This window comes from Pipistrellus hanaki (genome assembly GCF_964339955.1).
Source record: "Pipistrellus hanaki genome assembly, chromosome: 3".
Lineage (NCBI taxonomy): Eukaryota > Metazoa > Chordata > Mammalia > Chiroptera > Vespertilionidae > Pipistrellus > Pipistrellus hanaki.
This window is the reverse complement of record NC_140505.1, coordinates 63,478,231-63,484,558: the sequence shown is the minus strand read 5'-3', so window position 1 is coordinate 63,484,558 and position 6,328 is coordinate 63,478,231. Positions and strand designations below refer to the sequence as shown.

At 38.5% G+C, this 6,328-nt stretch overlaps 1 pseudogene across 1 annotated transcript; it reads right to left on the bottom strand.

The window, feature by feature from the left end:
- Nucleotides 1-2,636: 2,636 nt before the first annotated feature.
- On the bottom strand, nt 2,637-3,711 carry LOC311618585 (transgelin-2-like; annotated as a pseudogene). Its single transcript has 2 exons — nt 3,395-3,711; nt 2,637-2,918 (listed from the first exon to the last, which is right to left on the bottom strand). The product of its transcript is annotated as a transgelin-2-like (transcript).
- Nucleotides 3,712-6,328: the final 2,617 nt, after the last annotated feature.

Here is a 6,328-nt window from a genome sequence, read left to right as displayed (position 1 = left end):
CATAAAAATACATTTCACATGTAATTTTGTAAAGTGAGCTTTGAAAATCATATCATTCTATGAATATGTATAACGAAATAAGAAATATAATACCATGTGGAGGAGTTTGTAGAAATTATAAACTGAAAAATGGTATCTGAAAAAAATCTCTTTTTAGTAAGAATATTTTCTTATAGTTATTAGCATGTATAAATGTACATATCACATCAAGAATGTCTCACTCTTTTTTGTTTTCATTTAAATTCCTTTCAATTCTGATACATAATATATTAAAAATCATAATGAGTATGATCATTTCTCTTACTAAGTATAGAAGTTGATCAATTTATAAATTATTACTTTTTTATTTTGTCTCCGTTTTGTTTTATGGCAAAAAACACATAACCTAAAATGTACTTATTTATTTATTTAAAATATATATATATATTTCTGTAATGCTATGTATATTGACATTGTTATAAAACAAATCTCCAGAATTTCCCATCTTGCAAAACTGAAACTATATAAGCTTTAAACAACAATTCCTATAATCCCCCTCACCCAGCCTTTGTAACCACCATTTTACTTTTTGTTTCTATGATTTTGACTACTGTAAATATTTCGTTTAAGTGGAATCATGCAGTCTTTCTCTTTTTGTAACTGGTTTATTTACTTAGTATAATGCCCCAAAGATTAAATCCATAGTATAGTGTGAGACAGAATTTCCTTTCTTATAAAGCAGAATATGAATAAAATGTTCCATTTTATGTATACTAATATATACTGTTCTGTTTGTCCATTTATTCATTGAAGGATATTTTGATTTCTAGTCTATTGAGGATAGTCCTGTTATGAATATGCACTTAAAAATCACTTTGAAACCCTGCTTTCAATCTTTATTTAGAAGTGAGATTGCTGTATCATATAATAGTTCTATTTTTAATTTTTGAGGAAACACCTTAATGTTTTCCATAGTAGTTGCACAATTTTACAATCTCACCAACAATGTATAAGAATTCTAATTTCTCTACATTACCAACACTTAATTTTTGAAAAAAAGTTTATAGTGGCCCTCTTATAGGTGTGATTTGATATCTCATTGTAATTTTGATTTGCCTTTCTCTAATGATGAATGATGTTGTGTGTCTTTAATTTGATGTTAGTCATTTGTATATTTGTGTATCCTCTTGGGAAATGGGTATTAACTTCTTTTGCCCATTTTGTATTGGGTTATTTGTTTTCTTATTGCAGTTTGGAAGTTCTTTGTATAGGCATACCTCCCTTTCCTGCACTTCACTGTATTGTGCTTCACATATATTGCTTTTTCTTTTTTCTTTTTTTCTTTTTTTTATACAAATTGAAGGTTTATGGCAATCCTGTATTGAACAAACTGAAAACCAGCTGGAAAAGATTTATCATTCTAGATGCCAATAAGAATATTTATGAAAAAAATCAAAATATTAACATAGCAGATGTTTGGAAGAAGTTGATTCTAAAGCTATCGGATGACATTGAGGGATTCAAGATTTTGGTGAAGGAAGTAACTGGGGTGGTGAAAATAACAAGAAACCTAAAATTAGAAGTGGAGCCTCAAGATGTAATTTCATTAATGCAATCTCATGGTAAAGCTTTAATGGATGAGGAATTGTTTCTTATGGTTGAACAAAAAAAGTGGTTTCTTGAAATGAAAACTATTTCTGGTGAAGATGCTGTGAAAATTGTTGAAATGACATCGAAGGCTTTAGCATATTACATAAACTTAGTTTATAAAGCAGTGTCAGGGTTTGAGGATAGACTCCTATTATTAAAAAGGTTCTACTATCAGTAAAATCCTACCAAACAGCATCACACACTACAGAGAAATTGCTCTTGAAAAGTCAATCAGTGTGGCAACCTTCATTGTTGTCCTATTTTAAGAAACTGCCACAGCCATCCAAACTTTAGCGACCACCAACCATTCTGGTCAGTCATCCAACATCAACATTGAGTCAAGATTCTACCCTCACCCCACCCCCACACACATCCAGTTAAAACATGACTTGCCGAAGGCTCAAATGATGGTTAGCATTGTTTAGAAATAAAGTTGTTGTTTTTTACCCCCAAAAAATGGAGCTTCTTTATTCAAATCAGCAAACTCAGATTATTCAAGCCCAACACCATGGGGTGGCCCTCCCTTCTCTCTCCCCTCCCCAGGCCCCTTAGCCACAGCGAGGAGGATGGAAAATGAGAGGCCAAGAGGGCCTCTGCCAGGGCAGGCTGCCTCCAGTGTGTGCTGAGCCCAGTCAGGCTGTGGCAGAGTGGTGGCTGCCAGGACTGGGGAGACATATTTGTAGAAGGAAGGCCGAAAGGCAGCATCGTTGACCCCAGCCATGGAATGGAGTGAGAGGTCAGGGCAGAAGAGGTATGAAGGAGAGGCTCTAAATTTTGGTCCTAGGGAAAAAGAAGAGGGCAGTTAGTCCAGTTTTGTGGGTTTGGAGAAGGGAATGTATTAATAAGCACAGGGGGAGAGACCACTATTGGGCACCCCAGAGGAGACACGCCAGGCCAGGCCCTCACCCTGGCAGAGAGTAGCTTGAAGGCTCCAGGAGGTTCTTGGGGAATGTCACTGCTAAAATATATAGGAAGGCGGGAGCAGGGCTGGGAGTGGATCGGAGGATCTAGCATGGCATCCCAGAGCTGGTCATGCCTGCCTGAAGTTCCCCATGGTTGGTGCCCATCTGTAACCCAATCATGTTCTTGCCCTCTTGCAGCTGGTTTTCTGAGAAGTTCCAGGGGTACTCCTTGGACTTCTTAGGAAACCAGTTGGGACCAGAGAAAAGGCCATCCTTCTGAGCTACTGACAGCCCACCCAGGTTCATCGATGTCCATGGCATGCAGGCTGGGCTCTTTCCTTCCCAGAGGTCCACCATCTGAAAAAAGTCAGTGGGGGTTGCTGAAAGCTAATTTCAGCATGTCATAATGCAAGAAGTTTCTTCAAAAGGTTGATGGAATCTTGAGGACTGCCTGCTGGAAATGACTAAGGGCATTTCTCCACACCTAAAGATTTGCATAGATGATTGCTTGCTGCCAGGCAGCTGGAGGGCATTTTAATCTACATGTGATTGCCTCCTGCTGGCCAAACACCTGAACAGTGATAGGCAGTTCCCCCAATCTGACCATAGATTCTGTATACTAAGCCTTGCCTTTGATGTATATCTACTTTGCCTTAGGACAATTGGTATTAATAAAAAGCATTGGGTCCAGAGAGACAGAGGACTTGGTTTCTCTAACTAAGTCTTTTCTGGCTCCCCAAAATGCCTTCCAAAATTATGTTTCATCTCTGGACTCTTGATTAATTTATAGCACCCCCTTTTCCAGATTCCTGAACCCTTCAAGATGCCGGATCAAGACCCCAGCAGGGTTGATGCCCTAGCACTCCTCTGTTTGTAGGAATTGAGAGATCTGCTCCATCTGCTTAAAGGCCATAGTGCAGGCCTGGATCTTCTTCACTGGGGCCTGTCCTTCAGGGTGCAGCCCATTAATGGGCTTAGACAGCGTCATGCCACCCTTGAGTCAGTCCTGGGAGTTCTCCCACCCGGGCTGGGACAGGCCCACATCCTTGCAGCACCGGGTGGTGATCTACTGGATCGGGGTCTGCTCCAGGTCTGCATTGCACTGTATCTCAAACTTCTGCTGCACCTCTTGGCCCAGCCATAGGCGATGCTTAAGGGGGATGGTGGCTGTGGGGAGCATCAGGTGGGCAGGAGAGTTTGGGGCCACAGGGCGAATCAGAAATAAAACATTTTAAATTATTATTATTTTATTATTATTTTGGTGTAATGTTATTTTTGTACACATAATAGACTACAGTGCACTGCAAACAAAAGTTCTATATGCACTGAGAATCCCCTTCTGAACAGTGTGATTCCCTTTATTTGGCATTTATTTTATTCCATTTATATCCATTTCTTCCCACAAATTTAAGAAGTTTTTGACATTGTTTCTGGCTGTTGCTCAGTATCCTTGCCAATATTGGTATTGTCACTTTTCTGGATAATAGGTGTATAGTAGTATCTCACTACTTTACTTTGCATTCCCCTGCAAAATAAATGCTAGAGTGTAGAGCATTGTGTCATGATTATTTGCTGTCTGTGTATCTCCTTTGGTGAAATGTCTTTCAAGCTCTTTGGCTTTTTAAAAAAAAGTGTTTTTAAAAGATTTTAGAGAGAGGAAAGTAGAGGAAAGAAGAGAAAAAGAGGGAGAGAGGGAGAGAGAGAGAGAAACACTTTGACGTGAAAGAAACATCAAGCATTTGCCTTCTACTGGCCCCTTACTGGGGACTGGGTCTCCAACCTGAACATGTGTCCTGACAGGAATCAAACCAGCAACCTTAGGGCCCATGTGAATATGCCCAGCCAACTCACTCACACCAGTCAAAGTCTATAGGGATATTTTCACTTCCATTTTCATTTTAATAATAGTGATTTGTGCCCCCTCACTTTTGCTCTTAGTAAACCTGGCTAGATGTTTATAAAATTTAAATGACCTTTGCAAAGAGCTAGCTTTTGGTTTCAGGGATTTTTATCCAGTGATTTCCTATTTTCAGTTTTATTGATTTATACTTTATTTTTTAATATTTCTTTTCTTCCGATTATTTCAGGTTTAATTTGCTCTTCTTTTTATAGTTCCCCATGGTGAGTAATTTTAAATGAATCATTTTAGCTTCTCCTTCTGTTCTAATATATGCATTCAGTGATGTAAATTTCCCTTTAAGCACTACTTTTGCTGCATGGCATCCATTTTTTTTTTTTTTTTTGCCATGTTTAGAATCAACTGTCAGCTGAAGTTACAAAATGATTCACTGACATTTTATCATAATTGTATTTTAGAGTTTTACATTTGTATTTCTGTGCAGGATTTTTTTGAGGCATATATGATTAGCCTCTAGTGCAGTAATTGGCATATCTATTTTTTCTTGTTTTAAGATGCTCTCTTTCCTTTAATAGTAAGTCACAATATGTTCTGGGCCTATTTCAAGACTTTATATTCTATTCAGATATATTGTTATTTATATCTGTCAAAATTCTACTAATTACTATAAGTTTATAATATATTTAAACATATTTAAAGATATTTCTAACTTCATTACTCTATATTAACTAAAATTATTTTGCTGTGTTTTAGTTTTTATTTTTTAGAAATTGATTCTTTTTGAGAAAGTTTAGTTTAAAGATCTACTAAAATTGCTTTTTAATATTTTTCTGAATATTTTTCAGTAAAGTTTTATGATTTTATTTCTATATGTCCTATGCATGTACTTTTTATATTTTATTTTATTGTTCAAAGTATTACACATAGTAGTACATATATCTCCTTTTTCCCCATTGACATTCCCTCGGCCTCCCTTAACCCCTTTCACATGCCCTCATCCCTCCTCCCTACTGTCTTGTGTCCATTGGTTGTTCTTATATACATGCATACAAATCCTTTGGTTGACCTCTTTCTCCCCCCTTCCCAACACTCCCCAGCCTTCCCGCTGTAATTTGGCAGTCTGTTTGATGCTTTACTGCTTCTGTGTCTATCTTTTTGTTCATCAGGTTATAATGTTTTTTATTTTCCATAAATGAGTGATATCACGTGGTATTTTTCTTTCATTACTTGTCTTATTTCACTTAGCATGATGCTCTCCAGTTCCATCCATGCTGTTTCAAATGGTAAGAACTCCTTCTTTACTGTAGCATAGTATTCCATTGTGTAGATGTACCGTAGTTTTTTAATCCACTCACCTGCTGATGGGCACGTAGTCTGTTTCCAGATCTTAGCTATGGTGAATTGTGCTGCTACAAACATAGGGGTGCATATATCCTTTCTGATTCATGTTTCTAGTTCCTTGGGATATATTCCTATAAGTGGGATCACTGGGTCAAATGGGAGTTCCATTTTTAGTTGTTTGAGGAAACTTCTTACTGTTCTCTACAGTGGCTGTACTAGTCTGCATTCCCATCAGCAGTGCGTGAGGGTTCCTTTTTAAGAGTCTCATGCTCTACTGTCTGAGCTAGCCAGGCAAGACGAGGGTTCCTTTTTTACCCTACACCTGATCAAAGAGAAGCAGCTGTGCAATCAACCTGCCCTCATCCGAGGAGTAGCAGCTGCACGCGTAGCCAGCTTCCTTCCATGGATCAGCAGCCACATGAGCTGGCTGGACCCATCAAGGAGCAGCAGCTGTGTGAATGGCCAGCCTCCATCCGAGGAGCAGCTCCTGTGTGAGCAGACTGCCCCCTTTTCAGGAGCAGCAGCTGTGTGAGAAGCCCACCCACTTCTGAGGAGCATAAGCCACACAAGCAGCCTACCCCCATCCAAGGAGCAGTAG